The 19,312-nt window shown below is 38.9% G+C and overlaps 1 long non-coding RNA gene across 1 annotated transcript in view; it reads left to right on the top strand.

Moving 5' to 3' along the window:
* LOC145717606 (uncharacterized) overlaps positions 1-18,698 on the top strand; it is a 76,669-nt gene extending 57,971 nt beyond the window's left edge. The window contains exon 3 of the long non-coding RNA XR_014140941.1: positions 17,928-18,698. This is a non-coding gene — a long non-coding RNA (uncharacterized LOC145717606). The remainder of the gene's footprint in view (positions 1-17,927) is intronic.
* Positions 18,699-19,312: the final 614 nt, after the last annotated feature.

Raw genomic sequence — 19,312 nt, 5'->3', positions numbered from 1 at the left:
GGGGCGCCTGGGTGGCTCAGTTGGTTAGGCGACTGCCTTCGGCTCAGGTCATGATCCTGGAGTCCCTGGATCGAGTCCCGCATCGGGCTCTCTGCTCGGCAGGGAGCCTGCTTCTCCCTCTGACCCTCCCCCCTCTCATGTGCTCTCTGTCTCTCTCATTCTCTCTGTCTCAAATAAATAAATAAAATCTTTAAAAAAAAAAAAAAAAGAAAGAAAAAAAAAAGAAAAAAAGATGTACGCAATAATATCAAAGAGAAAGGAGACTGAACAATTGGTAGGCTGTTGCCACCGCCCAATCCAAAGCACTTGTTGGAATTAGCATAACTGGCATTTATTGAATGTTTACCATGTGCTATGCACTGTTTTAAATGCTTTATGCATATGCATTCTTTATTCCTGACAAGAGTCCTATGAGATAAGTGGTGTCATTATGCCCATCATACACTTGAGGTATGAGAAACATATGGAATTGAATTTATTTACACAGATCATACAGCCAGCCATTTGCAGAGCCAGCATTTAAAGCTGGATGAGGTACAGAGCATCCAGTGGCCACCAGCAAGCTCTCCCAGCTCCAACAACATCATCTGCAAGACCTGGAATGCATTTTTTGATAGAATCCTAATATTGTTATCATTTGTATATTACCACAGAAATAAATGTTATAGTTCTAAATTAGTGTCCTTTTGTACAGGCAGTTATCGGATCAAAAACAGTAAATGCTGTCCAAAACATTTTTTCAGATAAAGATGTCTATGTCCAGGATGTGTGAGTAGATATGGAATGTACTTATTCTCTGCAGATTTGATAACTATTACATATTATTGCCCTAGTTTTCCTACAGAATATAGTAATAGGGGACACCTGGGTGGCTTAGTTGGTTGAGCATCTGCCTTCAGCTCAGGTCATGATCTCAGGGCCCTGGGATCGAATCCTACATCGGGCTCCCTGCTCAGCGGGGTATCTGCTTCTCCCTCTGCCTACCACTCCCCCTGCTTGCTCTCTCTCTCTCTGGCAAATAAATAAATAAAATCTTAAAAAAAAAAGAATATGGTAACAGAAGGAGTCCTTTGGTATCAAAACTAAAAAGAGTATTCTACTAATTTCAGAAAGTGAAATAGCAAGAATTATTCTTTTGTAGTTTTTTCAGTGAGACTGGAAAGTTGAACTATTGATGAAATCTTATCAATGTGATGAATTCAAAGCTAATTTCTGAATAAATAGTTTACTATTTAATAACTCTTCTCTTATATGGAGTAGTTTAGGGTAAGTATGGCCATATAGTAATCTACTCTGACCCATAATGAATGGTAATTCCATAAACCAAAGAAAAAAAAAAAACACTCTAAGTCGCCCAGCATGCAGGAATGCTGCATGATATTTGCGAATGTGATTTTTATCCCTTATTAGAAGTGCATCAATCTGACTTTGCTTTTGCAGAGCTTTACTGCTGTTTTAGTTTATACTAATATAAATTTATCAACTTTGCCTGGTTTAAGAGTCTACAGATGCATAGTAGTCCTGGGTTCTTTAGACTAAATGGTAGTACAAGAGGGAAAGGTAGGTGTATTGACTCAACAAATATTTATGGAACATCTAACACATACCACATACTGTGCTGGACTCAGTAGTGAACAAAGAAAAACAAAACGACTCCTGTTTTCATAGATTTTACAGTCTAATGGGAAAGGGAGAGAGTAGGTAGAGAGATAATAGATGATAGATAGATGATAGGTAGATAGATGATGGATAGATAGATGGATAGATAGATGATAGATGGATAGATAGATATACATAGATACATAGAAAAATATCAGATTTTGGGAGTGGGGAATACAAGTAGGTCATAAATATGCCTGTCAGAAGGTAGAATAAGGGCAGTGCTCACCAGGAGGTCAACTAAGACTCCATGAGAGAAGGATACTCAAGTTGGGACCGAGTTGGAGGAGCCAGTCACGCCCAGGGACATGCAAAAGAACTTTCTAGAAAGAGGCAAAGTATGTATAGTACTGGAACTTAAACATGAATGATTAGACACAAAAGTCACAGAGGCGGGGGGATTTTTTTTTTTTAAAAGATTTTATTTATTCATTCAAGACACAGAGATACAGAGAGAGAGAGAGAGCACGAGCAGGGGGAGAAGCAGAGGGAGAAGCAGGCTCCCCGCTGAGCCAGGAGCCAGACATGGGGCTCGATCCCAGGATCCTGGGATCATGACCCGAGCCGAAGGCAGACGCTTAACCATCTGAGCCACCCAGGCGCCCCGAGGCAGAGGAAATTTTGTCTTCTTTTCCATCAAGGCAGAAATTTAGGGTCAAATGATATATTACTCTTCAAATCTTAGTTTGAAGCATAAACTATCCATCACTGGCTATTTCTGCTTGCTCTATTTTTTTTTTCTTGGTAGAAATCTGGATGTTTGTAGAGATGTCTTGCTGGAAAGGGAGATATTTATAGACAAACTGAAGATGCAAGAAAGATGAGTGAATGAATGGAACATGTTAATACATAAAACGATAATAAATAAAGACATAAATAAGAACATATGTGTCACCACAGCTTTGTAGGGCTTGATCTGAAGCAGGACTAAAGGTTATTTATGCCCCACACCCAGTAAACAATAACTAAAGGTGGGGGCATCACCATTTTCCTACTTTTCACCTTGTCGTTCTGCACAGGTTGGACCCCTCCATCTGCTTTACCTTTGGTAGAACCCAAGCAATCCCAAGCTTCCTCTTGACTTCGAGAGATGGGGGGATGGGTGGCAGTGGGAATTGGACCCATTGGAATGGCCTCAGGAGGTCTTTGCTGCTAGCATCAGGATAGACAGGAACATCACATTGGGACGGCAGCATTTCCCTGGCGGCAGATCCTGGGATGGACAGCTGTGGTAGTAGAGGTCCAGCTCCCTCATTGCCACTCCAGTCTCTACTCCCCAGCCCCTCGCCTGTTCTGGGACAAGCCACCTCTGTGGGAGGACACGTCTGGGCTCCAGGGCTCCACCCCAGGAGCAAATGGGGTTTGCTTGTCTTCTTTTGTCTATTACTTAATATGTAAAAATAAATATGTATGCTTTTATTATTGCCAACTCACCCCTTTCCTTTCTATTTTTGTAGCTTCTTTTACATCATTATTATTAAATTTAAACAAAATATCCTTTAGCTCACTCTTTAAAATTAATCTTGTTGGGCGCCTGGGTGGCTCAGTTGGTTAAGCGACTGCCTTCAGCTCAGGTCATGATCCTGGAGTCCCTGGATCGAGTCCCGCATCGGGCTCCCTGCTCAGCGGGGGGTCTGCTTCTCCCTCTGACCCTCCCCCCTCTCATGTGCTCTCTCTCTAATAAATAAATAAAATCTTTAAAAAAAAAAATTAATCTTGTTGTTGGACTTCCAACAACTTCTTTCAGCCAAGGTGGAGGTATGGAATGTGTTAATAAAATACCTGAGACATTTAAAAATATGTAAAAGATTTTTCTCTTCCTTCTCACATAAAATAACCTTTACACTAAACAAATACGCTAAAAAGAACAGCCTTTTTCTTTTTATCTAGGGCTGGAAATCTTATTGTTCCATCACTGTCAGGGTTTTATTGTGTCAGAAAGAAAACAAAGCTAACTTTGATTTGCATTCCTTCAAATATAAACCACTCATTCTTCTGGATTTGCTATGGAATTCTTTTGGTTATCTTAGAGTTAAACAGCTCTGTGAGATGCATTCCTTCTTTTTTCTTGTTGCTTTGTTTTGTTTAAGTGGGGCCATAACGCACCATTTTTAGACTCCATTCTCAATGCTTTTATCAGCTGCAAAAAATGTGCCTTCCACTATTTTTTTTTTTTTAATTATTGACTAACACCTTTGTTCCAGTTACTTCTTGGCAAACTTAATATCTTCTGCTTTTATCTATAGATCTATAATTTTCTCTTGCAATTCTTTCATCTTTTAGACCTTCAGAGTTCCAGCTAATTTACTGCACGTACCTTCAGTTGATAGATTTCAGTGTTCTGTAAATGTTAATTCTGCATTTCACCACATCTAATCATGCCCTGATTTGTTCTATAGCGGTTACTGTATTGTATTCTTAAATTCCCAGTTTCCCTCCCTCTTTGTTTTTAGTAAACTTCTCTCCTTTTTCCTCCATCTGAGAATATATTTCAATCATTTTCTAAATAATAGTGCTGATGCTTTGCTTGCTTCATTTCAGGGATTAGTGAAATTCTTTTGATGACCTCACTGGTTTGTTCTCTCCTTTTATACCATAAGCCACATTGAATGTTCCTCCACTGCTTTAAGTTTGCTTCCTTCCCTGGCGATCTGGTTGGTCTTTGTCATTGTAGAATGACTATTCTATATTTTGGACAATTTTATTGGCATTTTGATGGTTTTTGCTCAAGGAATTTCATTCATAATGTTCATCTCGGTCATGTTCACACACCCCCGACTTGCTTCTTTCTTGAAATTTTGTAGATTTCTCTTTACTCTTTAAGAATCCACAGTACCCACATCTTAGTGTTTTGCCAAGACATTTCTCAAGAGAAGCACAATACTATGAAATAAAGAAGGAAGCATGTAGGTAGAAAACTTTCTCTGGAAATCGGAGGATAAAGGATGCATTTCTGGGTAAAATTGGGAGTTAGGAATTGCTGTGCCAAGGCAAACAGTTTTCTTCAGTTGTAAAGACTCATAAGGTTCGGAATAACAGAATCCCTCAGATCTGTGGCAGAATGTGGCCTGACTGGGCAGCCACCAGGAAGTCTGCCATGAGGCACAATGTCAGGGATAACATTGAATACAACCATTACTAACTGAAAACCTGCTGGATACATGTAAGATGAACACTCTTTGCCTATAATGTGCTATTTAACCCCTGAAACCTCATGGGGAAATGAGCACCACTCTGGTTTTACAGATGAAGACACTGAGGAGGGGTGTACCCCATGGCCCTCACTGAGTAAGCTGGTGGGGGACAGGGAGAAGCAGTGCTGGGTCCTCCCTGTGCCTTGCGCATGGTGCACACTCATAGTCCTCGGGAGCCTTGACCCTGGAGATGAAGGGTTGTGCAGGTGCATCACAGAGAGAACGGATGTTTCACCTAGTGTTGAGAGAAGGGCCTGGGCAGGGCCTGCAACGTGGAGATCAGGGACATTCACTGCTCTAGAGAACCATCTGGGAGATTTCGGGACTGGGAGTCCACGGTCCTCATGCTCCTGTGATTTGATGGTACCACAGACTGCTGCCAATGGAGAAGATACACGTACTTCCCCCTGTATGAAGATTTTGCTTCTCCTCCTCTGAATCACTGGTTAAGGTGACTCTTAGCACAGGATAATAGTAATACAGTTACATTTGAAATAATATTATGTAACCATCTTTTTATTAACAGTGCAATGAGTTGTATTTTTTTTAATTTTATTTTATTGTGTTATGTTAGTCACCATACAGTACATCATTAGTTTTTGATGTGGTGAGTTGTATTTTTTAAAGGATTTTAGTATTGGGGCACCTGGGTGATTCAGTCAGTTAAGCATCTGCCTCCGGCTCAGATCATGATCCCGGGGTCCTGGGATGGAGCCTCCCACCCTGCTGAGCAGGGAGTCTGCTTCTTCCTCTCCCTCTGCCTCTTCCCTCTGCTCTTGCTGTCTCTCTCAATAAATAAATATTAAAAAAAACGATTTTAGTATTTATATGTGGGGCAAAATATAAAGCAAAGATGTCCAGAAATATCTTTCTCCTAAGTTGTTTCTTTCAAGGTTCTTTTCTTTCTCAATTGGAAGCAAATCTTGTATGTTATTTGCAGATATGAAAGCTTATTTGTACTTTTTTGGTGGGAAATTTAGATGTGTATTTATCTAGTCTTTATGGCACATATATTTGTACAAGATATCTCTCGGTAATTAATTGTATTTTTTCGGTTGTTTTATGGTTGGTCCTCAGAACCTCAGGCTAAAATGCTTAAAATTTATTTTAAAAATTTGATAATTTTTGTTTCTTAAGAAAGTGTGAAATTTCCCTTAAGATGTGTAATAAATTGCTTTTGACAGTCACGTTAATAATTTCCAGATATAGATGTTCTCTAGGAGGAAATTCACAGTTTGAAAACTTCTTCTCATAAATAATTTGTAGTTGATGAATCAGATATTTTATAGCTTCTTTTTGCTGGAGTTCCCAATTTTGTGCTCTAAGTTCTCATTCCCTATCCTGTTGACTTCAAATCTACAGTAATTAAGGCATTTATGAATTATCTTCTTCCAAAATGTACAGCTTTTTACTTATTTATTGTGTGCTGTGAGTTTTACATCTTGGAAAATTGTAAAAATATTTTCATGTTGCATATCTCTTTCTAGCATCACAATTTCCTGAACAAACAAGGTATCCAGAAAAAAACAAATATAGTTTACACATCAAAACAACAAAGGGCAAATAAAAAGTAAAGCTTTTTTTTTTCAGTCATGAAACACAATGTACAAGTTGTGTATGTGTGGGGGGTATGTGTGGTGTTTGTGTGTATGTGGTGTGTGTGGTGTGTATGTAATTTGTAACACACAATGTTACATTAGTTTCAGGTGTACAACATAATAATGCAACAAGTCTGTAGGTTATGCTGTGCTCACAAGTGTAGCCAACATCCGTCACCATACAGCGATATTATAGCACCATCGACTCTATTCTCTGTGCTGTTCCTTTCATCCTGTGACTCACTCATCCCATCACTGGAAACCTGGACCTCTCACTCCCCTCCATCCATTTTACCCATCACCCCACCACCCTGCCCTCTGAGAACCATCAGTTTGTTCTACATTATTTATGAGTCTGTTACTGCTTTTGATTGTTTGATGAGTCATTTGTTTTTTGTTTGTTTGTTTTTTAGATTCCACATATGAATGACATCAGATGGTATTTGTCTTTCTCTGACTGACTTATTTCATGTAGCATTATACTTTCTAGGTCCATCCATGTTGTTGCAAATGGCAAGATTTCATCCTTTTATGGCCAAATATTATTCTTTGGTATATGCATATACACCACTTCTTCTTTATCCATCCACCTATCAGCGGACACTTGGGTTGTTTCTATAGCTTGCCTATTATAAATAATGCTTCAATAATCATTGGGGTGCATATGCCTTTTCAAATTAGTGGGAGGGAGGGGGTAACTACCCACTAGTGGAATTACTGGATCATATGGTGTTTCAATTTTTAACTTTTTGAGGAACCTCCATACTGTTTTCCACAGGGACAGTCCCACCAACAGTGCACCAAGGTTCCTTTTTCTCTACATCCTCACCAACACTTGTTATTTCCTGTCTTTTTGATTCTAGCCATTCTGACAGGTGTAAGGTGATAACTTATTGTGGTTTTGATTTGCATTTCCCTGGTGATGAGTGATGTTGAGCATCTTTTCATGTGTCTGTTGGCCATCTGGATGTCTTCTTTGGAAAAATGTCTATCCAGGTCTTCTGCCCATTTTTAATTGGATTATTTGTGGTTTCTTGGTGTTGAGTTTGTGGCAATATTTATTTATCAGAGACTTGAACTACTCATATAAGACATAATTGCTACATCTGTATTGTATAAAATCATTTAAGACTGTGATCAGAAAAATAAAACAGAATGACAGTAGGCCAAAAATTTCAAATAAATACTTTAAAAATGAGTATTTCATAAGAAAGGTGAAAAAATATTTTTTTTATTTTTTTTAAAGATTTTATTTATTTGACAGACAAACAGAGACAGCGAGAGAGGGAACACAAGCAGGCGGAGTGGGAGAGGGAGAAGCAGGCTTCCAGCTGAGCAGGGAGCCCAATGCGGGGCTCGATCCCAGGACCCTGGGATCATGACCTGAGCTGAAGGCAGACGCCCAATGACTGAGCCACCCAGGCACCCCAGAAAACGGAGTTGTATTTTGTAACCTCTACTCTTATCTTCCTCATTTATTTGTGACTGTGGAATCAAATACCTAAAAAATACTAAATCAACACTCAGGAGTTCCCAGTTTGAGTTCTAAATCTTTCACTAATAATTGCAAAATAAGTCCTTTGTCTTCCCTTGCTTTTATTTTCCACTTCTGAAAACAGAGGTTGTCAGAATAGTAATAATTTTAAGTCTCCTTATATTCTATATTCAATGTTTGATTACACTCTACTGCTAACTCACCTCATCCTCTGTTAAAAAGAGACATGAGGGGCGCCTTGTTGCTTAGTTGGTTAAGCGTCTGCCTTTGGCTCAGGTCGTCATCCCATGGTCCAGGGATCGAGCCCCATGGCTCCCTGCTCAGCAGGGAGCCTGTTTCTCCCTCCTCCTCTGCCTGCCACTTCCCCTGCTTGTGCTCTTTCTGTCTCTCTCTTTGTAAAATAAATAAATGAAATCTTTAAAAAAAAAAAAAGAAAGAAAAAATAGGAGCCAATGTCATTGAACTCCATGATTTTCCTGCCATCAGATCACCCAGCCTGTATTCATACTCTTTATGTGGTTTTCCTTTACATTGTAGGGATTATTGTGTATCTCATTAAAGTCAAAGACACATTCATATTTGCATTCAAGTAGCAGTATTTTTTCTCTCCTGGAAAATCATTTATATCTCAGGTCATGGAATCATCATTGTGCAGTCTATTCTAGTATTTTCCATCTTAAAAACAAAATCTGCCCTTGGTGACATGCCCTCATTATGCTCACCCTTGTTAAGGAAGTACTCAGAGGTCTCTGTTGTCCTGTTCTTCACCTCCTTATCTCCCAGTCTCTCAACTACGTTCTCCAACACATCTCCCATCCCTGCAGTGGTGATAGTTTTTTTCCTGCCATGGTCATCAATGTTCTCCATCTAGCCAAACCATGGATCTCATCTCTGTCCTCATCTATTTAAGTTCCCAGTAATATTCAAACCATTTGATCACTGCCTCCTTCTCAAGACCTTCAGTTTCGTGGGGCTTCCACGACACAACTGGTCTTAGTGTCCCTCCTACTTCAGGGTCTTCTAACTACATGCTTCCTCAATGCCATGACTCCACACACTGGACAGCCCAGGACTCTGTCCTGAGCCCTCTTTGTTTGCACATCCCTTCTGCTTGATACCCGCCTAGTCCTGTTACTTCAATCGTTATCTGTGGCTAATGGTCCCCCGGCTTGCTTCTAGTCCCCAGTATCTCCCTAGCTCTACACTGTTATTTCTAAATGTGCACTTGGCATCTTGATTTTGCTTAATATCTAGGAATGTCCAAAAGTCATGTTAATCTGATCACATTGAAAAGAAAACTCTTATTTTTCTACACAAATTTATCCTCTCCATGCACAACTATACAACCTGGTTGCCCAAGGAAAACAAAAACAAAACCAAAAACAACAGTCATCTTTGATCACTGTGTTTTAGTAACTCTTATCAGCTAAGCCATGATCACACCTTGAGGACCCCTACTATATATCTAAGCCCCACCCCTTCCCCCCACGTCCCCAGCACCACCTCAGGCCCACCCACCATTATTCCTGATTGAGACCATTTAACTGTGGCTGAACTCAGCCTGCAGAACTCCTATTTGGTGTGTTCAATGAATGAAGTAAGAAAGGAATTTTTGAAAAACGGAAAAGTTTGATTTATTATATGTCATGCACTCACATGTTTCCAGTAATAATTTGTCTTTCCACATTACTAATGGAAGCAGTCTGAGGACAATAAAAATAGCTATTTAGGGCGCCTGGGTGGCTCAGTTGGTTAAGTGACTGCCTTCGGCTCGGGTCATGATCCTGGAGTCCCGGGATCGAGTCCCGCATCGGGCTCCCTGCTGGGTAGGGAGTCTGCTTCTCCCTCCTCCCTCTCATGCTCTCTGTGTCTCATTCTCTCTCTCTCAAATAAATAAATAAAATCTTAAAAATAAATAAATAAATAAATAAAAATAAAAATAGCTATTTACTATACATTTCTTACCATAACACTTTAATGGAAATGGTAGGTAAATAATTTGGGCTTTCTATTTTTTTATTTTAAATATTTTTGAGATTTTATTTTATTTTTTAAATTTAATTTAATTTTATCATGTTACGTTAGTCACCATACATTACATCATTAGTTTTTGATGTGGTGATCCACGATTCATTGTTTTCGTATAACACCCAGTGCTCCATGCAGTACGTGCCCTCCTTAATACCCATCAGTTTGCTGAATAAGTCAATGTATTTTAAGTCTCTTTTCTGTGGGCTAGGCACTATAAAAGGAGAAGGTTAATATTCTGGTTTATAATCTGTGACTTTGGCATTATTGTCAAGATACTCGACTAGCACATGTATGACACTTGATGTCTGACTGGAGGCCAGGATATAGGGGAGACAGCTATGCTTTTAGGATAAACACCATGTTCTATTTGTCCAAACTATGTTCCTTGAGACTTCCTCCCATTAACATTTCAAGGAATATTGGGAATTCATATTGACTACTTTCCCACATTTCTAATTTTTACAGTAGCTTTTGCAAATGATCTCTTCACATTACACCATATCCCATATCTGTATATATGTCTTCAATTTCCCTAGCCTATTTGTGTCACTGGCTGGATTTACCAGATTCCCAAAGAAAAGTTGGTTACAGTTTGCCACATATTTGATACAGCATTTCATTTGGCTCCTAGCTAACAATGGACAATACAATAAAAGGACAGGAGGAATTCTGTATACATTTTAATGCTGAAAGCTACCGGCATTTATTACATGTTTGTACATTTTGTAAGAATTTATTTATACCACATTATTGCATACCAACTTTTGATATTCATCATTTATGGATATAGGCATATTTTTGAACCTAAATAAGGATATTAAAGGTCTATTCACTTAGCAAATAATATATATATTCCCATGGTGTTACCAGTAGCTGTAAATTATTAATATTTTATTATAGATTGGAAAGAACAAAGTGTAATTACAGGTTTATATGAATATGATGGTCTCTCAATTCATCATAAGTTAAGTATGGTTAAATTAATAATAATAATAATAAATAATTAAGTGACAAGCTGCTGTATCAAAAGCATGAACATACATAGGAAAAAATTAATTTCGTTAGCCTTCAGAAATAGATGGATACCCAGCATTTTGTAACTATTTAGTGATATCAAGAAAACTCCTTTAATTTGAATGTTTGTGACAAAAACTTCTTAAAACATAATGACAAACTCTAAGTTACTGGTGAGATGGAATAGTATGTGACTAATCTACCTTATCACAAAGCCTATAGCTACAGAAATAAAGTATAGGAATTCTTTTTGTGGCCTCTTTGAAAATTCCTGGAGTTTCAGCTTTTCCACACAGCCAGGGTCGTGAAGTTTTTTGACCCTTGGCACATCTTTTGAAACTACTGTGTCAACTGAGGAGTTATGAACTGCTTCTGAGAATAAATATGTGATTTGTCATATCTTAGCATGAAAAAAGCAGATCCTGCCGTGCTATTAAAAACATTATATGCTATAGGTTGATGATTAATTGCTATGTGCTTCAGCACCTTGGGCTATATTTACTTCGGAAAATGGTGTGCACGTGCATTCGAGCATACGTTTGCACATGTCTGTGTATACCTGCAAAGATAGATTGAAGAAGTTTATTTTTGGAGTGCAGTGTCAGCCCCGGTATTAAACAAGTAAATACATTAAAAGGCAGATGTATAACACAAACCAGTGTGGGCTGATTACTCATGGCAATCATCCAACCAAAGAAGTTTCCTGCGGAAAGACTTAGAGCAAACAGGAAATGGAGAAGGAGGTGTTATTTCTAGTCCAGAAGATGTGAACTTCTAGAGAGGGTAGGGGAAGACCTGCCTTGAGGTAACCAGTTGCCCTTCTTTCCTTCTTGCCTGGTTAGCTGCAAGGTAGAAAAGTGGCGCCCCCGGGAAAACCCATTCATCCTCATGAATGTGTCCAACTTCAGCTCCTGCTTCCAGGAGCAAGTCAGATTTCATCTGTTGGCAATATCATGAGAGCTCTTAAGGAGCCAGGCTTCAGAAAAAAAGGGATAAGCACCACTGAATATAGAAGCATAGCTGAAACATTCAGAATGGTGCAATTTTGTCAAAGCGTTGCTAGAATATTTTAGCTATCATTGTTGGTGCTATTTTTTGCTCATTCCTACTCATGAGGACGGCCCAACAAGTGCATACTAATCTTGGCTGTAAGATGGTGCTACAGAGTTGTGAGCTATTTGGGAATATACTTTAAACAAATCCACTGCTTACTTTATAGCTATCATAGGGATGGGGTCTAGTGCAGCCTGTTTACATATAATGAGATATACCAGAGTTACAGATGAACTCATAGCATCGCTGTGTTGGTCTAGGTCATAGCATTGACAGAAGAGCTAAAAAAAATCCTTACCTTTTGTTTGTTAGCTTTTGTTTTCCATTACATCCCTACCTGCTTTCTTATTAAGAACACTGAAGAATAATTAGGTAGAAAAACAGGGTGTGCACCCTCCTAGAAGAATTAAGGCAAGTGGCATGTACGGGAAATATTACATATAGGTTCCATGGGTTTGGAGAGTTTTTTAAGTAGAGTTCACTTTGAATTAATTATGCAGACTCTGATAGCAAAATAACATTCTCCTTAGGTAAAATATATGATTTACTTTTTAAAAGAAACAAAGATTCTATTCATTCTTTAAAAGGAAACAAACTTGTATGTATGGATGTATGGATGTAGTAAAGACTTTTAAAAGCAGTTTTAGGTTCATAGCAAAATTAAGATGAAGGGACCAATTTTTCATATACCCCTACGCCACCCCTACCCCACACAAGCACATCCCCACCAGATGGTACATTTGTTACAACTGATGAACCCACACTGATATGTCATCATCACCCAAATTCCAGAATTTACATTAAGGTTCACTCCTGGTGTTGTAGATTCTATGGGTTTGAAAGAATGAACATGTACCCACCATTATAGTTTCATAAAGAGTATTTTCATGGTCCTAAATATCCTTTGTGCTCCACCTAAAGACTTGTATTTATTGGCATCTCCGATTTGTCATATTTCACATAAAAATAATACATAGTTATATTACGCTTGGTTTGTATCAGTTTGGCAAATCTTTCCTTCCAAGTCTTACTAGCAATTAAAATAAAACAGAGATAATACAGATTTATTTAAAATTCACCATACATCACTGTTTCTGCTTTAATTTACTCAACAGTCTTTCACATGGGAACACATAATTAATTTCTAGAGCGCAGGGAAATTGTAAGTTCATAGACATAGGTGTAAATGCTGACAGGCCACACTCCTACACCTACACGTGCTAGTAGAAAGGGTTGCTCAGGGGTGCCTGGGTGGCTCAGTCGGTTGAGCGACTGCCTTCGGCTCAGGTCATGATCCTGGAGTCCCGGGATCGAGTCCCGCATCGGGCTCCCTGCTCGGTAGAGAGCCTGCTTCTCCCTCTGACCCTCCTCCCTCTTGTGCTCTCTGTCTCTCATTCTCTCTCTCTGAAATAAATAAAAATAAAAAAAAATCTTTAAAAAAAAAAAAAAAGAAAGGGTTGCTCAGGGTGAATTATTACTGTATCCTTCTGTGAGGCACCACCTTGTATGTCCAGCTTGCGGTCAGAAGAGGGACACGGAATCAGGAAAGGGAAATGGGATATCTTTTCAGCCCTCTCCCCACCATTTCTAATGCTAATTTAAATTACAACAGCACCTGCTGCCCAATTTAAATGGTTCTGTTTCTGTTTCGTCTTGAAATGTGTTTTTGTACTGATAAAACTTAGCATTAAGGACAATTGATTTAGTAACTTGCTCTTTTAAGAAGACCCTTTGTTGATAAGCACACCACTAGTTTGAGTGGTGGTAACAGTGTGTTTAAAATGTACTTATACAAATGAAAAGATTTGCACAAAGCCTGTTCATGATAGAAGGCTGGCACATGAATTTGCCTTGAATATATGAATAAATGAGGAATTAATGAACAATTGGAAGCACAGAGAAGGAGAGATATGGAAGAATCATGTAAGGAATTAATACTTAAATGTTTTTAATTGTTCCCAGAAGATAAATTTATTGGAATAAGCTCACCCCAGGATATATATTATAAATATTGTTTTACATTCCTTTTACAAAGGTTGAGACACAAGTCTTCCATATATTTTTAGAAGTACCTGATTTAGAAATGTTTAAAGAGAGTCTAGTGTTTTATTTTCATGGAGTCTATAGGGGTTTTGATTATACAAAAAGAAGCGCATAATGAGGACTTACTCAGACCAACTCTCTTACAACAGTGAGATGCTGAGAATTGTTAAAAAAAAAAAAAAAAAGAAAAGAAAATATTACAAAACGCCAAGAACATATTTTAAAAATTGCACCGAGTCCATACTGAGCAGCATCTCTTTCTCACAGGCCTGAGATTCTGTTTGGAGGTTGAAAAAGTAAACGATTTCATCTATTGTCATTAAGACATCTTCACTTGTAAATGTTAAATTCTCTAATTATTCTATATTTACCAGAATATTCCCCTGTGGGTTTTACATTTTTTGAAGTCTAGAACTTTGTCCTTTTTTTTTTCCTTCCTATTTTACCTATTAAGGAATCTATATTTACAACAATTAAAAGTTTTGTGATTACTCTGTGTTTATCAAAATACCCCCTTGTGGACTTTTAAGTTCTTCCGAAGGCCAGAATTTGTCCCTCTCCTCTTTGTTTTAATTCCTAGCACTGTGGCCTGGACAGAGTAGGCATTCAATAAATCCCAGGAGATTGAACCACTTGTTGCCATCAACAAGTGGAGCGGGCACGGTGTCTGCCCTCATGGCATTTACCCGTGGAAGGGTGTGAGGCAAGCAGTTCAAGAAGAGCCACACAAAATCCCAAAAGGTGAAACACTGTGAAGAGAAGAGGCTCCGTTGACAAAGAGACGAATTGCTTTGGACAGAATGAGCAGGGTCAGCACCACCGAGAAGCAGCCATTATGCAAAGACTTGAAAAATATAGAGCTGCCTTCTGTAGGGAACCAAGTCAAGGCAGAGGGGAGGGCATGCATGTGTTTAAGGAACTAAAGAAACCACTTTGGTCCCCGAATCACTCACAATCCCAAATATATCCCAGTATTATTCATATTCACATTAGCCAAGATCATGAAAACAACCTAAGTGTCCATCAGCAGATGAATGGATAAAGTAAAGATGTGTGTATTTGTGTATATATACACATACACAGGGAAATAGTATTCAGCCTTAAAAAAGGAGATACTTCCATTTGTAACAGTTATTGATGAACCTGCAAGACATTATGCTTAGTGAAACAGATCTATAAAGAAAAAAAAAATGTATCATCTCATTTACCTGTGGAATCTAACAAAGTCAAATACGTAATACCAATGAGTAGAACAGTGACCACCAGGCACCAGGGAGTGGGGGAAACGGGGAGATGTTGGTCAAAGGGTACAAAGTTGTAGTTACATAAGATGAATGAGTGGAGAGATTTAATAATGTACAGTATGGTGGTTACAGTGAATAATGTTGTATTGAAAACTGGAAGTTTGCTAAGAGTACAGATTATCACCATACTCAAAAAATAGTAACTATCTGAAGAGATATGTTAATTAATTTGACTGCAGTAATCATTTCACTATGTTTATGTGTATAAAACATCATGGTGTACACCTTATGTATATCCAGTTTTTATTTAAAAATGTATTTACGTGGGGCACCTGGGTGGCTCAGTGGGTTAAGCGTCTGCCTTTGGCTCAGGTCAAGATCCTGGGGTCCTGGGATCGAGCCCCAAGTCCAGCTCTCTGCTCAGTAGAGAGTCTGCTTCTCCCTCTGCCCCACTCTCCCACTTGTGCACTCTCTCTCCCTCTCTCAAATAAAGAAATAAAATCTTTAAAAAAGGTATTTACTCAACATTATTTTTCACTTGCATCTCTGCCCATCCCTGATTGAGAAATGATGGCAAATTTCATTATAAATGTGAGTTTCTGTTTTAATACCAGGTAGAATATTTACAGAATGCCACAGTGTCTGACATACTACAGGTTCTTTGCCCAAGACTGGGCGTACATTTTCTCTTTTTACGGAGCATTAATAGCATGGAGTAAAGATTATCCTTTGACAACAGGCTCTGGCTGATTGTTGAAGCTAACCACTGACAAAAGCCTCCCTGATACCCTTTGCCTTGGCTGGACAAAATCACAGAATGGCCATTTTTACACACCTAATGAAAGCACAGTTATGTAATGAGACCCCTGTGTGTGACTCATTACAAGTTGTCCAACCATGACCCTCAGACATTAATGGGTTATCATTGCTTCCCTGCAGGGTGCTACACAAGGCAGGACCGAATACATGTGTCAGGAAGGTGATGGGAATGCACCTGCCGGTCTCAGTGATGATCCTTCAATTCTTTTATTCTCTTCTTGTTGGACCATGGTCACTTATAAATAGACCCATGAGAAAGAAAAAAAAAAAAAGAAATAAAACCAGGCTCAGGTCCTAAGCGTCACATGCAATACTGATCCTGGTTTGCCACAGCTGTCAGCCTCAGCACCTGTTTCAAAGCAGACTGCTGAAATAATGTACTCACACAAACACTGCGACTTGAAAGAGTAGACTTTTATAACAAATTATAATAACTGTATCACTAATTTTAGTAGGAATTTCAAATAGCAAATTTAATGCGTTCCATATTAGCATTGATGGAAAAACACCTAGTTAGAGCCTGCTCAGGACTGCACACCTTAAGTTGGGTATTAGTTGGAAGCCTGCCTTTCTTCTGGTGCCACATACTCTTTCCTTTCAGGTCTAACAAACAGCCATTTGGTTGTTTATTAGATCCCATCAAAATGTATTTCCAGTCTTATGGTTTCTGTTCTTCCTGTCCTGTATTCCTTCTCTGATTCCTGCCTCTCTCGATGTATCTATCTTTTCTATCTATTGGTCTATCTACCTATAATTTATATTTATCTATCCATTTACTATCTATATCACTTTCTTCTATTATTCCATCATTTATCATCTATCTCTTTCATCTCTCTATTGATTGACCAATCTATCTCTGTATCTCTTATCAATCTTTTATCTGTATCTGTCTTTTATCTATCAATCTATTGATCTGCCTATCTATAACTTCTATATATCTGTCATCTATTAATTACTTTCATATCTATCCATTTATCTATCATCTATCTATAATCTATCATCTACCTAACTCTCCATTCCTTTTCCTTTCTCTCTTTGCCACTCAGGTTTCTAGTTTAATTTCATGACATCTCTTACTCTCTTTCTCCTTGATTCCAATATTGGTCATGGAAGAAAGCATTTCTTCTTTCAGGAGAAAAGGACCCTGTGCTCTATAAAAAGAAATTCATAGAATCATAATATATAGCTGTATCAGACATAAACCGATCATATCTAGTTGGTATGGTGTCAATCACCACGACAGAGGTGTTCTTTAAGAAATAAAGCTTCAAGGCTTTGCAAAGTTAAATGTAGAGGGAAACCTTCTAGCCTCAGATCTTTTTAATATGTTAATATGGATAATTAAATAAAATCTGCATACATTACTCTAAAAATATTTATGTCAGAGTGTTTGGGTGTCCTCAAAATATATTAAAAGAAATATTAAAAGAATTAACATATGAGATATATTTTAAAAGAATTAAAAAAGAATTAATGAACAATTCTTTTGCTTATATTATTTTTGGGTCCTTCTAAGCACTGTAAAAACAAATATTTGATAGACATCTGACTTAAAGCGTAATATGGGTTAATTTCACTTTTAGTGCTGATAATCAGCATCCCTGGAGTGTTAGCAGTTTTGAATTCTTTAAAATTCTGTAACTGAGGGTCTTCAAACGTATACAAGTATCTGTAGATAATATATAATGATCCATAGTCACACTAGAACTGGATATTCACATCCTGAAAGTCACGGAAAGTTCCTGTGAGGCTAAATAAGGATCTTTGCTTTATTTAGGTCATCAAGCTGGCGTTCGAGGAGTTTGAACTGGAACGAGGCTATGACACGCTCACGGTGGGCGATGCTGGCAAAGTGGGCGATGCCCGGACGGTCTTGTACGTGTAAGTACGGGGTGCAGTCTCTCTTCCCCTCTCGGCCGTGTGGCCAGCTGTGCCAGCATGGATGGGTACTTGCCGAGCCAGTGGTGCCCAAGTCTGATCTCACATGAGAACTAATTCAGGATTACGTTTCATCTGTTTCGATTTTTCTCCCCTCAAATTATTAAAAACTATGGCAAACATTAGAATATACAGAAGAGTAAAAAGTAGACATGGTAGTTTCTCGACCAACCCCTCCTTCTTGGCATTCTCTTTCTGCTTCCCTGTGGCATTACCTTCTCAGTGTTCTTGGAAGTCCAAGTATTGTCTAGAGTAACACCGTCGGTCTTACAAAAGCCCTTGCAGTCTGTGAGAGCACGTGCTGCAAGTACAGAGCTTGGGGGTAACAGCAGTGGGGTAAGTGACTCTGTATCTGTGGTACTCGGTATGCAGGGTCCAGAAAAATACAATCACAGCCTTGATATGAAAATTAGCCCATGAATGCCTGCCCTGCCACTTGCAAGCGGAGTCAGTCTGCCCTGCAGTGCTGTACCCCGACGTCTTTACCTGCTCTCCGATGTTGGACCTTGAGGACACGTCTGTCACTTTCAGGAGACCCATGCTATCCAAATTGAAAACAGCATCTGGGAGAATCAGCACGGAGGGAAACGTCTTTGGGGCTCTTCCTCCAGCGTTAGCTGCTTAATCGATGGCTTCACGTAGCAGCTCCTACTACTACCAAGCTGGAAGCCTCTTTCTTTAATGGAGGTTATTCTGCCATTTTCCACCTTTTTCTTTCTTTCTTCTTCTTTTTTTTTTTTTTTTTTGGTTTACTTGTACCATGCTCAGGCTTGCTTTTTGTTTGTGGGGGATCTTGCCCCTGATACTGTGTAGGATTGCAGGGTTCTTATCTCACAGAGTCGAGGAATGAATCTCACAGACACAAAAGGGTGAAGTGAAGTGCAAGTCTATTGAGTGAAGGTGATTACAGAAAGGAAAGAAAAAGCTCTCGAGAGCGAGAGGGGTCCCAAATGGGTGGCCACCGCAGGCTTTTATGGTCAGTCTTTTATAGAAAACTGACCAGAGAGCTTCCTAGGTATCTCATCTATAACATTTAAGACAAGCAAGGTGGATTTGTAACTATCATGTAAATATCTTGTCTATACTTAGGACAGACAAGGTGGATTGTTATGTTCCCTTCTCTTTGGTTAATATCTTGTCTGTAACATTTCTCCACACCTGGGATTTCTGTGAGCCTGGCCACCTAGCCCCCTGTGTGAGCCCACCCAGGGGAGTCAGAGGTCT

This window comes from Leptonychotes weddellii, chromosome 2 (genome assembly GCF_054177405.1).
Source record: "Leptonychotes weddellii isolate Sample4059 chromosome 2, ASM5417740v2, whole genome shotgun sequence".
NCBI lineage: Eukaryota > Metazoa > Chordata > Mammalia > Carnivora > Phocidae > Leptonychotes > Leptonychotes weddellii.
The sequence above is the reverse complement of the archived record's forward strand: the minus strand, read 5'-3'. Positions and strand labels throughout refer to the sequence as shown.